Here is a 19,828-nt window from a genome sequence, read left to right on the forward strand (position 1 = left end):
GCCATAAATTGTTTCCCGGAAACGTTTGATATCGGCGCGCAACGCGAGCCCCCAGCGTACCTATATATAATTTCTAAATAGACTTATAATGAATTCAAATGAATTGCAATATATTTATAATTTGGTATGTTTACTGTAATGATTGTACACAATATACCTACTGTACGATTATGCCCGAATTTATCTATGGATTTAGTCGACACTTAGTAGTTAGTACTTAACGGCGCTACATCTAAAGCTTAGTTTCAGTGCAATATTAGTGTATTAGTATCAGTGCTTTAGATATTGATTATATTTTTATTATTCCAAGTTCTCATAAAAAAATGAATAACAAACTATAATAACTATAATAAATAACTACAATAAGTTGTAAAAAATGAGGAATAATTTACATTATATTTGTATAACAGACATGATAATCGAACGCAGATCGAGGCTGAAAGAGAAAATATATATTTTAATATCGGCGAAAAATCATTAAATAATATAATACCTGTCGAGTAAGTGTTGGAGTAATTTTATAAAATTGAAAATTAAAATTAAAAAATAATTTATAATTTTTAAAGGGTGAAATGTAGTGGTCGACGTGTAGTTGATATAATGTTTTTATTTGATGCCATTAAAAATATTGACCACCACCCATTCGATTGTACTTTCAAAAACTTAATTTTGGTAAAAGAAATCAGAAATGGATTTTTTTCTGAATTTGTTTTTATGTGTAATTTTTGTAACAAACAAGAAATAATTACAAATGAAAATCGCGCTAGTATGCTTGTAAATTCGGCAATGGTAGCTGCAATCGTAAATACTGGACAAGGGTATACAAAACTAGACACATGTTCAGCTTTTATGATTTAAAACTAATTAAAAATCAGTAGCTATTCCTAAATGTAGCATTTGAATTGCTCCGATGGTCTCGTCGTTGTCAATGATTAAATTAGCATACCAACAATGGATAATTTAATCACACTAGTTAACTATATTGGGTTATCTTCATCGAAAAATACTTCCAACTAAAATTTATTTAAAAATTTTAAGATTTCTTTACAAGATCCTTGGTTCTTTTTTCCTTTTTTTAAAGCCCTGGTTTTTTCCCGAATGGTTTTATTTGAATTAATTATTGTAACAATAATTATTGAGAGAAATTTAAAAAAAATCAATCTATTTCGGTATTAAAATTGTTGGTATTTTTATGAGTGTGAAAAAATAAATGCGCTATTAACGAGAAAACTAAAATTGATGGACGAAAAATAAAATGTGTAAACTAATAATTTCCAAGGCCAGGAGTGCGCAAATAACGCATCTTTAGTGTTTTAATAAATTTCGCAGCCAAATTTTCCCAAAATGTAATAATATAGACAGTGATAAATGATAACTTATGGCTAAAAACACATGTCAATGTTGAAATTGTATTTCAACTAATTAATGTAGATATGTACACTCCCGATAAAAATTTAAGTCTGAAAATAATATTTACCTTAAGTCTCATTTGATAATTCGTCGCAATCATATAAACTTCAAATGAAGATTATTGTTTCATATAAAATAATTTCATGTAACTGTTAAAATGAATACACATTATTGACCTCAATAGTTTTAAAACTAATTTTTTTTTTTATGTATACAAAAATAGCAAATACAAATGTACAATAGTAACTAATGTTCAAACATGAGTTAAACACTTCATCAAGTATAAAACAATTAACGGACTATTTCACTGTGTATGATAACGACAAAAACTTGACAAATTATTTTGATTATTTATTACAAATAAGCAAGTTGAATAGGGTTAATAATTTATAACCTGGGCCCCCACACGAGTCTTCTCAGTGGGGCCCAGTATTTCATTGTATGAAATAAAATTAAATAAATAAAATTAAAATAAATATTATAGATAATGTAGAGGTACAAGTGCAATCCTCTTTTGTCGTCTTTAGCTCTCTGTTCCGATTATATACACCAACTTTATTCCAGTACTTGTATTTTCTAAGACGTGTTCTTTTATACTAATATTCTACTCCTTCGCTCATTACTCGTATTTCTCATGAATTATTTTCATAAAAAGTTATTTTATTTAAGAACTGGCTATAACATAAATATTTTTTTTTTTTTGATTTTAAGTTTTAACCATTTATGTGCATTTAATGTCGAATAAAATGTCTCACACTATTTAAGCTATTATCATACGTTCATAGGAATCCTTAAATATTTAAAAATTACCTATGTATAAGTACACGATATTTTCTTTAATTATTTTTACTGCCTTGCAATGTATTTTTTAATGGACTAAGGTAGTGCAACATACCCACTTATAACCACTCTCTTCTCAGATTACTTATTTGATTTTTTTTTAATAAAATAAGATATTACAAGTGTTATTATAATACGTTAGTCATTTATAACATTATAAGTTTGAATTTCGTATAAACCGTGTTGTTAACGAACAAAAATTAAAAATAATTGATTCATGCGGCTGTAAATTGTCGTAAGTTATTAGCCGGTCATTTTTGATATCAAAAGATGACCAATGTCAATGTTCGTGAGTACAATTAAAGACTTTCGATAGTCTGTATGGTATCCAAACAATAAAAATAAAGTAAATATAATATAATAATGATTAAAAAAAAATAATGTCTTGGTTAAACAATAATACTTATATGTATAGTTTCTATAGGAGACTAAACAATTTTAAAGTGATTAAACTAATAACTGTAGTAGGCATTGTTTATAACAGTGTAAACTGGACAGTGAAAATTATTGTTCAAAACCGAAATTTCTTGATTTACTATGGCAAATGAGAACGCACAAGTTAACCTTACCGAAAGCCGGAATGGGTTGTCCGAAGAGTCGTCCACCGACCTTGCCGGACGTTCGGTAATCGACGATCATGGGTTTGCCGGATCAAGCGCAGACGTGCCCGGCGACAGTTGCGGTCGGCGTCGGCGTCGGCGTCGGCGCAGTTCATGCGGCAGTAGATCGCGGAGCCGATCGGTCAGTCGCCGCAAGAGGAGTCGAAGCAGATGCCGGTCCAGGAGGCGTTGTAGCTCCTCGGTGACATGCTCCATGTCCAGACGCCGCCGTCGCAGCAGTAGATCGAGATCCTGCGCACCGAAACGTCGACGGAGCCGAAGCTCTTGCGCACCGAAACGCCGACGGAGCCGGAGTTCCTGCGCACCGAAACGTCGACGGAGCCGAAGCTCTTGCGCACCAAAACGCCGTCGCAGCCGGACTTCCTGCGTAACGAAACGACGTCGCAGCCGGACTTCTTGCGCAACGAAACGACGTCGCAGCCGGAGTTCCTGCGTAACGAAACGACGTCGCAGCCGGAGTTCCTGCACGCCAAAACGTCGACAGAAACATTCGTGCCCGACCAATCGCTGCGAACCGATTCCGGCCGGAACGGTCAGAGGAGACACTGACGATAACCGTGGTGTGGCCTCGGGATCATACCGGTCCAACGACGTGGCGGCGGCCGGAACTAGTGGTGCACGGAACGGGTCGCGTGGCCGCCGTCGTTCACCCCAGTCGCCCGCAAGCTCGTCGACGACGACGGACCGTCGCGATGGCTGCAGGTCTCGGGTGGTGGTCGCCCAAACCCCCGGGGCTCGATGGCAGTCCGATACCAGACGGAAGAAACGATAAAATGGTTTATGTAAAGCGGTAACGTTGACGCACCGTATTAGAAGTAAATAATTATATTTAAAATATTGTAATACGAGGCATGTGTTTAAAGTAAGGCAGGCCCAGTTCATGGGGTAGGTGACATAAAAAAATATTTGATAAAATATTTACACGTAAGGGGTGACAAAAACTAAATTTCGCCTATGTTTGTTTAAACACTTGAGCCGGGTTCCCCTCCACCAATCGAAACCTGGCGGAGCTCATTAGGACGCTCAGTCTCGACGTGGCTGCCGTTTGCGATGGAGGTACCGGTTGTCGCTCCAGCCAAGTGCGAGTTACATTCAGTCATTAAGTTTTTGCACGCGAAAAAAACTCCACCTATAGAAATTCATCATCAATTGGAAGAAGTGTATGGTGAGAATGTATGGAATGTGAAAAACGTTCGAAAATGGTGTAGAGAATTTTCTGCTGGCCGCCTAAGCGTCCACGACGAGGAGCGCAGTGGCAGGCCGTCACTAGGACGAAACAATGCAGAAAGTTGAGGAGCTTGTGCTGAAAGATCACAGTTTGACTCTCAATGAGCCAAAATTGAATGAATAGAGTCTCTACTGCACACTTCTTGAAGTTTTTCGGCCAACTCACGTTTTTCACATCCATACGTTTCTCACCATACACTTCCAATTGACGATGAATTTCTATAGGTGGGATTTTTTTTTTTGCGAGCAAAAAATTAATGACTGAACGTAACTCGCACCTAACGGGAGGGACAACCGGTAACTTTATCGCAAACGGCTGCCACACGTATACAACTTGCGACGATACGTTGGTGTGGAGACCTTACTTTAAATATACGCTTCTTACTATTGGAGAACTTTTTGGTTAACCGGTTCAATTCGAAACTAGAATTATATCTCAAACGACGTACTCGAAATATAATAGAAAATATTTAATACTGAAATGGAAATTTCAAGTGCCCGGAAAAACTTTCAATTTTAAATGTCTTCTTTTATATTTCAAGTACGTCGTTCGAGATATAATTCTAGTTTCGAACTGGACCGATAAACCAGAAAGTTCTCCAATAGTATTATAACATATTAAATATAATTATTTAGTTCTAAAAAAAAAAAAAAAAAAAAAATATAAACAAAATTGCTGTTAATTTCTAACCTAGTATTTTATTTGAATTGAAATTAGGTGTGTTAAAAAAAAATACAATTAGTTGTGTATAAGATACATTTTTAAATTTGTTGGTTGAAATCGACACTTCTTGAGTGCCGCATAAATGTTATTTGTTAAAATAGACAAAATATAAAAACCATAATTATTTTTTATTAATGTTATTTATCAATAATTCACTGGATATATCAATTTAATAATATTCCTTTAATGAATTATAATTATCAATTTGGTGAATAGGCATTATTTAAACAAAAATATTTCGAGTGATTACGATTTATGTTAGACTATTCGTTTTATTCCACGTCACGTATACGTATGATATCATAAGTAAAACGATGTAAGCGACACACTCGGCCTATTATACTTGGTAGCTAACAAAATTCAATTCATAGAAATATAATATGATGTAGTTTTTACATTTTACTTCTTTCCATGTTTTTAGTGTGTAAGTGGTAGATTGCGGTTAGGGATAAGATAATTCCATAGAATTATTATTATTAATTTATCGCTCAAAGACTGTCAGTTTTCTAAGAAACAGTCGACAATGCAATTATGTAACCAGTGTTGAGACTTATCTAGATAGATTTTCTGTTATCTTTTATCTTATCTAGATAAATAACGCTAATTTATTTAATTACTTATCTAAGATAAAATTTTTACTTATCTAGATAATGTCTGTATATTTGCCAAGGTTAGAGTTATTTTTATTCTTATACGGAAACGAATCCAACAAATCAAAGATCATAAAAATCGGTCCAACCGTTCTTGAATTAGAAATTCTGCGACTAACCCGACTTTCTTTTATATATATAGATTTTTGTATTTATAATTATAATTTGTGTATTATTAATAAGTAATTATTATTTCTTGGTATGACATTTTGTTTGTATTGTCGGGAAAATATTTTTGGTATTTTTAAACTTAATTTCTTATTATTCCATGGAAATATCTGCCTAATAAGACAAATCGGATCGGATCAACTAATGATAACTACAAAGAACTAAATGTACTCCCTCTTAAGCTCCTGTATAAAAAATTCTCTATATCATTCACACTAAAAAATCACTATCAATTTAATCTTAATATGTGCAGTAATAAACGTGATACTTTTAAGTATAATCTAAGTAAGTAAATTCTAAGTAAGTAAGTAAATCTTAAGTAAATTACACCAAAAAAGGAATAGGCCAGAAATTTGTTGATTATTTAGGGCCAACTAATTTCAATTGCTTAGACTTTAATTTGAAGAAACTTCTTAGAATAAATAATGAAATGAATGAATATAAATCTGTATCTAATTTTTATTTAACTAATTTGTAATCTAAGAAATTATTCGTTTGTACTATGTTTCATTATTCATTGTCTGAAATTCTTTATTTCTCTTCTAATTCTATTTGTATTTACATTTAGTTTTAGATTACTGTGTGTATAATTTCTATATTTATTTATCTTTGTCTTAAATTTCTTAATTGTAATTGTATGTACATTATATATATTGAAATCTATTATTCTAATTTTCAATGTTAATACGTTGATTTTAATAAGTAATTAATAACTCCCTATCTCCAACACAAGCTATAACTTAAAGGAGATAGGACAATCAATAAATTGTAATATAATAAATTATTGTAAAATTAAATATTGATATGATAATAAAAAATAAAATAAAAAGTTCTAAATATAGTAGGTATTTGATTTTAGTAAACACATGTAACTCATACGCCGAATAGTCAATACTTCACTCTTGGAACCCGTAAAGTCGTAACTACTTATAGAATAATGAAAATCATCAAATTAAGATTATATGGAAAACAATATTGTTAACTTAAAATAATTTCTTATGTATTCTGTATTCATCATGATACGTACAGAGCAATTTTCATTTTTTTTTTTTTTTTTTGTAACATTTTAATAATTGTCTATCATTAAATATTGTACATTATATAAAAATACTGCTTAATGGTACACAACATTACTATAATGAACATTTAACACCTGGGTACCTTTGATAATAATGATTATAATTGAGTCTTCATAGATATTATTAGAATATGAAATATTGACCAAAAAATAAAAATGTTTGAAAATATCTTTTTTTAGTATTTAGATACTTAAATTTTTTTACCTATTATCTTTATCTAGATAAATTTGAATATATTATCTTTCATCTTTTTCTAGATAAATTTTGCATTATCTATTCCCAACACTGTATGTAACCCTGGTACAATATATGTACTTATGATATAAATTATGTCTACATCAAATAATTTATTCATTCGATAGTAATATTAGTACTCATCAAGTACTTGAAAAAGTCAAGTCTATTTTACTCATAATTCATTATCGTAATATTGCTGTTAAACTTAAAAAATAGATACACGTACACACTACTTGTCGATAATTTAAAACATAATTTTCAAAACGTTTCTTTCTCGTGAATAAAAAAAAAAAAAAATATGTGACTTCATTGTTTTTAAACTATTGTCAAAAATAAAACAATTTCTATATTTGTATAGTATATACGTGCCTTTTCCCCACGTATCACATAAACTGCAGCCGCAGACATGTCTCCGAATACGAATTCAGTAAATAAATAATGTTCTGCTGTTTTCACGTATTTAAATTAGTGCAATTTCTCGCAGTTACCTTATGTGACCTGTAAAAATACGTACATGCATATTCGAACCACAACTTCTCATAAATTTGTTTCATGAGCTGTAACTATATATAATACATGCTTATCTGCAGTTATTATAAATTAACTTAAATCGGCGAAAACCTGGCTAAACTGTCATTTTCAGAATACCGATTTCCGAAATTAGAAAAATCAAGTCTTGGCTAAAGACTTTTTCCTTTTGGATATTTTTTTAAATTTTGAATTAACACAATAATCGAATCACACGTTTTGAGTTTATGCAGTGATGGGACTAATTGAAAGTAGATACAACAGAATGTACTGAGTTTCTAATTTTTAATATGTTGTAATACGATTAGTTTTTTTTTTTTTATTTTATATGATCAAATTTTCTGGTTACATGAAAGTCTAAATCATCATATTTTCATGCAACACGTGTCTTAAACAGACAATATTTTATATAGTTTTCAAATTTAAACAAACAATTGAACTAACACCCAATACCAATATCATTCAACACAACTATATCCCATTCCACATAGATTCTTAATGCAATATTCACTTTAAATTAATGAATATTATATCTATATTATATTATAATATTATTATAATGTTTTTTTTTTTTTTTTTAAATATCGTTTATTGAATATTTACAATTATATTATTATACAACTATACTATTATATGTACAATAAGTAAATTTGTTGGAGGAATGACGGTGATGGGACGGTGAAAAGGGAAGCTCACAGTAGAGCTACCTTTACATGAATATTAAATTAATTTTAGGTGTTGAGAAGATCTCTGGACCATTTCCGATTAAGGCGTCGGGTAGGGTTACCTGGAAGTGTATTAGAGTGAAGTTGAGATATAAGTTGGTTTGGGTGGCTTTGTATTTTGAAGTGGAGTCTTGAGTAGAAATTGGCTGCAGTCTGGTTGATGGATGGGACATTGAGGTCTTCGTGTAGAGTGGCGTTTGTGACGTACCATGGGGCTTTAGTAACTATGCGGAGGCAGATGGATTGGAACGCTTAAATTGTCCTGAGGTTTAAGGGTTTGGCAGTGCCCCAGAGAGCTATACCATAAGACCATATTGGTTGTAGGAGACTTTTGTATAAAAGTAGACGGTTGGATAAGTTCATATTAGATTTGAGGAGAGGTCTAATTAGGTGTAGGCGGGAGTTAAGTTGTTTTCTTTTGCTTTTGAGATGGGGACCCCAGATGAGTTAGCATTATAATGTTATAAAATTATGAAATAGTTTAAAAGACTATTTATGAGTATGGTTACGTAGACTGTTAAATGTACACATAGTTATAATAATGTTTATCTTTGATAAATAATAATTTTAAATAATTTAAGTTCAAGTTTGATACAGACCTCTAGTTACAATATTATTTGATAACGACTACCAGTATATATTACACAAATTATGAAATATTTTTTATAAAGTATTAATTTAAGACATTTAATTGAATAGTTCATTGTTATTGTACCAATTCGATAAAAATACTTTAAACTTGCACGGGAATTACAATACTAAAAGTATATCTAATGATGTAAAATTATTATTTTTATGCTATTATATTAAAATCACAATAAAATTGTATTCTGTTTGTACATTAATATAATTAATATAATATATTTACAATAATTATAATGTTATTACTTATTATAGTTAAAAATTGATGTTTATTTAATTACACTAATCGCCTGTTAAAACTATGTGATTATTTTACATGTTCTTATAATTTATTTTTCATTGTTGTATATTAAAATTAATTTAAAAACTATTGAATTCAACGTGTAAGTATTCAATTAAACCCACAAGGTGTTCGGTTTATAATTAAAAATCATAAAATTAAGTTACAAATGCTCTTACAATGTATAAGTACGTATAAGCCTAGATACACACACACATCGATATTTTAAATAATTTTCAAAACGTCTTAACGAAATCATAATTATTGATTGCGATCCATACTATATAATATGGCAAACGGACATAACCCTCGAACATATGTGTTACTACAACGGCACACCACATGTGTTTTTGTCGGTCCGCATACCCGGGACCAAGTGGTTTTATCTTTTAATTAATTATCCTCGTCTCGTCCAACAGGCTGGAAAATAAATGTTTTATCTCATATAAAAAGTCGTTAATGTTACATGCGTAGTTGGGACATTTCACATAGACTTTTAACTGTCATTACATTTTTATAACCGTCACCGTCACAAATGTGTATTCTAATTAAAAAAAAAAAAAAATAAAATAATAATTAAATCAAAACTAATCGTAGTCGTGGAAAGTCGAAAAATCCTATGACATATGATAACAACAATTACATGAAAAAAATTCTGAAAAAATAACTCCAATGTTTGAAAAAAAAATAATGTAATGTGATTAATTTAAAACGCTAAATGATTTGTTCGAACACACGGATGTTGCAATTGAATGTTTAAAACGAGTTGTTTTGTAGAACGCAACAGATCGGATGCCGAAATAGTCGCTGCGGTACAATGTGTGGTCGCGTTCACGAAATGATTCGTTCAAAGTTAAAAATATTAAAAAAATACTGTTGATAACATAATACGTATACACTCGAACGCGACCGTTCGAAAATCCAATTTGCTTTTAAGGTTGTTACGTTTCACGCACGGTTGGAATTATAAATCGCGCGAATCGTAATTTTTCCGTTAAACGGCCAAGGTGCAGCGTGTGGAATCCGATTCTACACGCTCAACTGATTGAAATAATCTTAACCGATTACAGTTCGTTTCTCTGCAATCGCATCCAGTACACACCTGAGGGTCGATGCTAGCCGATGTCGAGTCGAACCAAATGCACTCTATTTCTACACGTTGTTGTGTACGCATACTAATTACTAATAATACGCGTATGGTTTGCACGTGACCTTACAGCGGTACAGAACGTCAAAATGTTCTAATGTTTTTCCTTTTTTTTTTTCACTCTGCGCGCACAGATTGCCGTCGTCCGTGAGAGACCGATCGTTCATAAAAGTCGTGTGAATAAAGTCGTAAGGCTACTTTTTTCGTACGCCGTTTACACGAGCGAGAAGTAGAAAAAAAACTAGGGGTAAAAAACGATAATTTCTATCGAAACCGTTTACCGAAGGCCTCAAACGCAATATTCAACCGTTGTCGTACGCGAACGGGTTTGATCTCGGGCGACGGTAATTTGCACCACCAACACACATGTGATTCACATTCGGATATTTAATGAAATGGATAAATTTCGCGTTACGCTGTATCCTCTCTTAATACAATTTGCATCACATGCCCCACGTATGTTTTATCACGCCTTAGTCGACCAGATTATAATATAAATCAGTGATTCCCAGTGACCACGGATCGCAATGCGTTTGACGCATGCTGATCCTCAGAATTACAATCGTACTAAAATAAATTTTGCTGTTCCAATTGCGTGCGGCGGTGTGGTAAATATTTATTTTCGCCCATAAAACTCTTCTGGTGTTTGAAAATCAAAACTGTTTGTATTTTTGTCGTATACGTTTTCATTTCATTTGCGAGAAAAAGTTCAGCGGTGTAAAGTTATATAAAATAACGATGTTTGTGTACAATAAATTATTTTAAAATGTCAAAAATGGACATGGAAAAAGCTGAACTTTTAAAACATAACTTGGTTTGCTCGTAATTGCGGATATAGACGATGAAATTCTCCAAATACAAATCTATCTTTATAGATAATATTTGGAGATGATCTAGTTTTTTTTTTAATAACTTTAAGAAATTTATACTTAAGATATACATTTTCTATCAGTAATACATTCCAAGTGATTTTTACGGACGGCATTATAACAGATCTAGTGATCTGAGGAATAACAATCACAAAATATTATGATCAGTGATTAATGTAAAACAATAACCCTTGTAAAAATCGTTGTCCGTAGTTAAATTTCAAATACGTGGAAAACGCATATGATTGTTGCGAATTTTCGTTGTACCAAATTCGCCATGTGCACGTTTTTGCGGTACGTGGATATTGAGGCAGTAATTGTTATAAACAATAATTACGTACTACCATTAAAACATTTTTTTGAAGCACTGGATTTTTTTATAAATAATTGAAAAGTTAGGGTTGGACTGGAGTTAGAAACATTTTATCTATTACTATTACATACTATTACATTTTCTATTTTCTAAGAGTTCCTGAGGTCGTAAGAGTTTGGGAACCATTGATATAGATACATTGATTTTTATGTATACAAAAACTATTTTGTTTCAGCTAATATTTACAATTATTATTTTATCACAAATCAACAAATTGTAACTTAATTATATTACTTCTCGGAGTAGAATACAATAGAAAATAAAAAATAAAATGAACATACTAGGTATATTGACTAAATGATGAACCAGTTTTGACACATTTATGTGGCATATAATATATTCGTTATTCGCTATCGGTCGTGGCGCAAATTACATATAAACCTTTTTGGACGTGACACAGGTTACATACATAATTTTCAATCACTTTTAGCAAAACTTACACACGCCCTTGTTCCCTTTTCGCGTGCGCACGACATATTATTATTATGTACCGATGATGCGGTTAATAGAAATCCCTTATCGTTCACCAAACAAAAACTAGAAAGTTCTTCTTACTTTCCTTCCTAAAAGAAATGTCGTGACCAGCACACAACACTATGAGCAAGTACCAGATAAGTAAACTCGTAATCCGAAGCAACTTAATATCTACGTCTATAGCGATTTTCCTTGTCAAATTTTGTAAATCATCCGTCGTCAACGCGGAGGATTGGAACCACTCATTCTACAGTACGTAACAGGACACGTTTACGCAACATTTGAATTGATCAGTACTTTTGTTGCACCCTGTAAATATAATCTATATGAGCGCCGGAACGAATTCTAAACTCTAGTATTCTCTTCGTATAAATATTTTCGTGCCACGTGTGAACACCTATAATAATATGTGCCGTGTCGTACTTTTTTTTTCATTTCAACAAAAATATGCTTAACAGTGCAAAGTCCGGACGTTGGTCTATATAATTATTTATTTAATTGTTTCTTTTACACTATTGAACTATTTGCTGATTCGGCATCAACTCGATAACGACGTAGCACACGCAACCTAAATTGGAAATTAGCAGACAGTTGGAGAAACGATGTAACATCGAATTTGAATAATTGTATACAATAAAACTAGCTTAATACAATATCTGAAAACTTCATCCGTCTTAAACGGGTATCGAAGAAAAATAAACGCCGAGAAAACTTAATTTTGCTAATCACGATTAAGAATACCATTAGAATATATACGCTCCTAGTTTTATATTTTTTCTAATTAACACTTTATTTTATAATTATAGTATTATAATTACACTATATTGTTTATCAGTTGAAATGTCGACAGTGAACATAGGTGCTTTTACCAAACAATAAAAATAATTTAGTGTAATCAAAACGAGTAAAAAATGTTTTCTTCTATAAACATACAATTACTTTAATTTATTGTCATAAACAAGAAGGCGTCATATCCGACAAGATGAAGAAAAACTAAAGTGCCTTACTTTTTTTTTTTTTTTTAATCGTTTGTATTTAAATAAATGTAAACATATTACTTGGTAACATCGGGTGTTACCGTAACGCAGGAGGCCTACGATGTGTCCATACCTTCAAACGTTGGCCGCGCGATAGTTCACCACATCGTGCCGTGAGTAGGTTAGGGTAACCTTACGTCGAGTAACGAATGTTTGTGTCCGTCGTTGGAAGAGAGTTGCGATTAGCACTTGGCATACGGCTACACGATGTGACATGTGTAGTCCTGCAATCACAGTCAGTAGACTTGTAACAATTGTGAAACGTAAGTATGTATACCTAGGATGAATAAAGAACTTTATTAAAGTTCTATAAATATAAATAAACTAAAATAAAATATAAATAAACTTAATATAATCACTTATATCAATATAAAAAATGGTTTGATACTCATAAGTCACATTATTATTATTATGAAAGTTTATAAGCAGCAATCATAAGGACTAAGCACCATGAATGTGTCGCTTAGCCCATAATATTTTCAACAACGTCACTTATACCCTTAAAAAAGGCGCTTCTCCCCTACTTTTATATCAGTTATGCGCTTATCCTAAAAAATCTAAATTCTTGTACTTACTAAATCTCATTACTAAATGGTCAGAACAATACTAGCATTAGTTTGATCGAAAAATCTAATTGTCGGTTATCCCGTAGTATACACCGTGCCGCTTAACCCCAAAATGTCGCTTAGTCCCTTTTGCCTTTTATCAACCGATATACACCAGAGCGAAGTCTATGTGTCCAACATTCCAACACGACACTGGATTTAATGTTGCCTACAATGTGTACCTACATGCGCAAGTCAAATATTGGTTCCAATATGCAGCTAATATTTGCACGTTAACGTTGGAGCCAACGTTCGGCACATTGTGTCTTTAGAGACTACGACCACGAGCGTTCCGATAAGGACTCCGATTTTCAAACTCAAATTATTATTTTTCTACAGGTCACTTCGAATCGTTCGAATACTGTGAGGTTAATAAGTATGTTTCAAAATTCGCCATTTATGACATTTCAATAAATTGGTTGTAGACTCGTGTACCGTTGTCAACCGATTCGAATGCAAATTCTATGTACTCAATGTGTAATCAATGTGTCTAGCCCGTCAATGTGACAAAATAAATAATAGCATTTCGTCTTCCTCCGAATTGTTTCCTAATAATCGATTATTATCGATACGATGACGCGACGGTCGTGTACGTACGTTGATATTATTGTTCAGTAGGTCGAGTTGTGTAACACGTATGTCGTAGATGAACTGTGTCGATCTATCGATAGATATCTACGTGTTATTTAATAACCGGTGATACATCGAATATTAATAATATGTTTTCTCCGACGATATTATACACGCGGGTGTCTTTTATACCTATAAAACACATATGATTTAGGTGCATTATATAGTGTAAAGATATATTATATATAAATTTGTATTAACGATTTTAAATATTTATAAATCAAAAATAGTGCGCCCGTACACAATATATACCATTATACAGTATTAGATTAAAATCTAAGGGTTGAGCTTCAAATAATAGAAGATTCCATCTGCGCGCGGATTATTTCAATTATCAAAATTAATTAATAAAAGGAATAGGGAAAAAGGGTGAACCGGTTTGATCGTAAAACGTAGGGATGCAATTGCACCTGGACGCGTGTGGTTTTTGTCTTGTAACGAGGGAACAAACGGGTGTTGTTAAAGCAAAACTACCTACGTACAGTTTTCATCGTTTCACGATTTGTATACATTTTTGACCAAAAACAGATTTAGACCGATGAAAATGTCCTCAAACATAGATGTTTCGCATTTGAAATGTGTGGCGAAATCGCAATGAATCTCAGGATTGATATTGTTATACACGCGTAGGAATTATTTTCGACCAAAAATAATGAATGAATATCACGTATGAACAAATTACAACTACGGTCTCGTAAATACCAATTATTTAAACATATTATAATATATGGATGGTCTTTTAATTTTTTATCAAACGATTATTATAGCTAGTTCGAAATGCACCTCTATATACACGTTGTTTTGATACACAATTATTTATGAACGTATTACATTGTTTTTAATAATATATTTTGTAGAATGCAACAATTTAAATTAAATCGTTTGATTATACGACAAACCGGTTTATCAAGTAAGCGTGTTTTAACTGTTATTCACGATTTAAAAATTTATTAGATTTCTGGGTGCTGTTATAATATTTTTATTTATTTTTTTTTTTATTCTTTATATTATTTTATAATGCTTTATATATACTATAATACTTTGTTATATTTAATAACAGTTCACGTGAACTCAAACACATACAGACACACACAAATTTACAATCGGCTCGGCGACTTATTGTAATGATAATAATTGAAGTTATAATAACAGTTTTAAAATTTTGATTTATACACATATAAATTATAACGTATACTATAATATAGTGTTTGTCCGTGTATGTTTTGTTCGCGCGTTGTTCTGCGGTTTGTTAAAAAAATTAACAGCTACTTTGATAAGACACCATCGACAACACGTAAGTGAACGATGGTAATATTGTACGAATTACTGTGCGGAAGAGGATTGACGCAATTATTGTTTTTTATCATTTTTTTTTTTTTTTTATTAGAACGTTGTTTTGCTTGTATACATGTATAATATATTCGTGAAGCAAATAATCGGTGACAATATCTGCACAACAAACTGCACTTATCAACCGAGTGTTGCAAAATGTTAACATTTTTCTTTTTGTCCACAATAAGCTCTGGCTATCCGATGTGCATTGGGGACAACTGTGGATACACGTTTCCGTTTGGTAGGCAGGTCGGAAACACGCGTGTCGCACGTAGGAACATGAGCTTTCGGTGCTACGAAGCCTGGCCGGTCATCCATCCAAGTACCTGCCGCCGCACCGTGCCCGATAACATATAATGTTACAAAGACGTGTTGTCTTGCCGTAAACGATTTTGCGGCTTCTGTCAAACGTTTGTCAAGCGTACAGTCGACGTGCACAACGCGCGGAAATAATAATTAAACATGTAATGTACTCACGAAAATAGCCGGAAGGTAGACAACGCGAACGGTATGGATCGTAGGACATCATCAATAACGTAACGATTGCGATCGCGCGTTTGTTGTGTTCATGAATTAATAATGTGAACGCACGGACTAACTCGGACGAGTCCGAGAATAATCGATGAATTATCATCCCACGTATGTATCAACCCGATAGTACCACCACCACCATCCCGGTGTGCAATTGCACGGTGGTACGTGCCAATGGCGTAGATACAATTTTTTCTGGGGGAGGAGGTGTTTAAGAGTCAATTCATAATATTCTTAGTAAATCTTAATATGAGGTCCTATATAATAACATTACATTTAAAATGGTATTATTATTATGTCCTGTATTTAATGAAAATTATTTTGTTATACAATTTTTAATATATAGGTTATCTAATCATAGTAAAATAAAAATATCATTTTACTATAATATATAAATATTAATAAATAATAATTAAATATCATTAAAAAAAAAATCTGGGAGGATGGAAACCTCTTACACCCCTCACCCACCGAAACTACGCCACTGGTACGTGCAATAACATTATGATAATAATATTTTATCGTGTCGTAATTCACTTCGCGCACATTCCGCATCCGACATTTTTCGGAAAGCCTATATTTGTTCATATAAATATATCACGATAATATATGTACTTAGAATACGAGTGGGTCCTTTTTTTTTCTCCTCCTTTCACGACTTCGCTGAGGGCGGTGGAGAGAAAGATAAAACGTATGACAAAAACCCCCGGGGTAAAATCCTCTCAGTGGCCGCCGAACAATTCCTACTACAACTACTTTACCATACGTTACATTGAATTTAATTGCCCGTGACAATTGCAAGCGCAACCGATCTCTGTGTCGGCTACTTTTTTTTATTTATTTTATCTATTGTGTGCGACGACGTATAAACCAGTTGGCTTTGTCACACGCACGTATATAGGCGTAAATGGGCGCGCGTGGGAAATCCTAGGGCCGCGGGATTGGTTAGTAGTTTCGTGAATTGATCGCGGGTGACGTTGAGAAACGACTAGTTTTGTGTGTGCGAGACGATCGCCGTACACGCATTGATTTCACGTATCAAATATTTGAACAGTGTAAAACCAATTCACTATATAGTATATATAATATATTATAATAATAATATGATAAAAAATATTAAAGGCTGATTTCACCAAATATGCTTTAATCATAATTACAGTAATCATGATTATAAATTAACGTGATTAAATCTAACTTGGATTTCATCATGCAACGCCCCCCCCCCCTATAACGTTTACAATATACAATCCTTATGTTTAATGAACTTGGAAGAAAATATTAAAAATATTATATTATGAAATACTAAATTAGTACAATTGAAAAATTGTTTGTAAAAATATGATATTATTAAAAATTATTAAATTATTATTATTATTATTATTATTAAATTATTAAATATTATAAAAATAATTATTTTTTCAACTTGTAAAGTGTATGCTGTATACACACACGCTACGCCACTGACAGTTTTATTTTTTTGTTTTAATTTGTATTAAATATGGACACTTTAAAGAGTAAACGGGACCGTAGTTTCGATTACTCCGAAAAATGTGTGCTTATAGAGATCATTAGTCGATACTTTAGTGTGATCGAATTAGAAAAAACTGGCCGGGTATTTATGAAACTCAAGAACCAGAGGTGGACAACTATTGCAGAAGAATTTACTGCAGCATCCTCATACTGTTATAGAGACTCTCAGAGTTTAAAAACACTGGAAAAACCTCAAAAGGAAGGCTAAAATGGCCATTGCTGCGCAAGCTGATAATATATAAATATATGGAAATATATGGCACAGGTTTTATTCTACACGTTAAATATCATGTAAATATTGATGTAAACAAATTTACGGTTTTTACAAGAGGAGTTAAAGCCAAGACAATTTTAGTCAAGCCTGTAATCGAAACAGTTTTGGGGCTAATTCAACCGCATGTCGAACTCTTTTGTAATATGTTCGATGATAACGCAGACATTTTAAGTCAAATAATCACAGGTAAATCAATTTGCTTATGAATAATATTATTGTTTGAATAGCATAATTTAGATTATTTACTAACATTTTAAACATTCACCCTATTAAAGATAAGTCATGAACATTACTTGTAACTGGTGACTTGGAAAATAAAATAGGTGAAAAAGATGAGGAGGAAATATTTCTGATGAGAAAAAAAAGCAGCATGACAACTGAATACGACTGGTCACAGTATAGCCCTGCCATGCTGAAGGCTCCGATGTCTGCTGCTCTCTGACAGCCTTCACAATTATTCTACCAGCCACTATCCTACGCATCCAGTCTTTCATCCAACTTCAATAAAAGCAATGCAATTGGAGTCCTTTGTCGCAGCATCTCCAAAAGTTACTATTCAACGCAAAAGTCCAAGAGACACTAAAAATGTTGTGTCCCAAAAAAGATCAGTCTTAACACATCGGCATCACAAACTCTTCTAGACACTAAAATCGCTTCACTTAACTAGGTAAGTGTGAATGCTAGCAAAGAGCATGAGTTAGAAATGGAGATATTTCAACTGAAAAAAAAAACAGAAAGAAGAGAAGTTAAAACCGGAAGAGATGAAAACCGAATTGCTAAGAATTCAAATAGAGCGAGCAACTAATGTACTCGTATAATGGTTGTTAATGCTAACGATGAAATAAATTTAAATACATTTTTAAACATTTTTTCAACTAATATAAGTCTGACTTTGTTTACTACTAAGGTAATACTTAACTGTTAATACTGTTATTTAAGAAATATTTGCAGTTTGCAAAATATTATTTATGTGATAACTTATTTTTTAATAATAATATATATTGTTTATGTTTATATTTTTTTATTATTTTAAATTTTATCAACCAATTGCTTTTTTTTTTTAATTTGAAATACTTAAATATAAAATTGTTTTCTTTTTTAAATTGTGTACACATTTATACATTATAATACATCACTTTAGTAAGCTTATTAAATAAATATATAATTCCATACAATCAATTTTTATTTTTTTATTATACTTTAGTTTCAATCATACAAATTTTAATTAGAATATTTTATTTATTATTAAGTTTTCAAAATTAATCTGTTTTTTTTTTTTTTTTATTAAGTTGAAATGTAATAAAATATAATATAATTAAGAACTTAATTTAATCAATTTAAATAATAACTTATCATAAAGAAATTACATTAATTATTATATAGTGTTCGATAAAATGTCACTGGTTAACATGTATGTGACAAATAGTCGAATGATTTTAAATCGATAAAATGCCATCACAATTCAAGAATACTATCAATGTTATCTTACGACTAATTTGTATTAAATAAATTAAATATAAAAATGGTTTTTTAGCATTTGATGACATATATCATATTTTTTAAAAATCACCTAGGAACTATTCCGGACGCTATTGCATATCGCCAATCACTTCACTGCAAAATCAACATTATCAAATCGTTATTGGTACCGGAACAAACAACTGCGGATAGTATACGCTACAAACCGTATTAAGAAATGAGTTGACATTTCTACAGCGTCTCCTTTTAAAACGTGTATACCAAAAAGATAATGTAATCGCAGTCATGGTTATTCCACAGATTAAATGAAAATAATATTTTATAGCCTATGGGTCTTTCTTGAAATCGTTATTTGTCCATGTTTCAGATCAATATTGTTCACTTTATCGTGGACTCGTTAAAACTATACAGCATACG

The 19,828-nt window shown here is 31.9% G+C and overlaps 1 long non-coding RNA gene across 1 annotated transcript; it reads right to left on the reverse strand.

Annotated features, from left to right (window-relative positions):
- Window positions 1–9,240: 9,240 nt before the first annotated feature.
- On the reverse strand, window positions 9,241–16,235 carry LOC112687860. The gene is made up of 3 exons (XR_003149020.1): window positions 16,075–16,235; window positions 13,104–13,254; window positions 9,241–9,550 (listed from the first exon to the last, which is right to left on the reverse strand). It is a non-coding gene; the product is annotated as an uncharacterized LOC112687860 (long non-coding RNA).
- Window positions 16,236–19,828: the final 3,593 nt, after the last annotated feature.

This window comes from Sipha flava, unplaced genomic scaffold (assembly GCF_003268045.1).
Source record: "Sipha flava isolate LNK unplaced genomic scaffold, YSA_version1 369_pilon_pilon, whole genome shotgun sequence".
Lineage (NCBI taxonomy): Eukaryota > Metazoa > Arthropoda > Insecta > Hemiptera > Aphididae > Sipha > Sipha flava.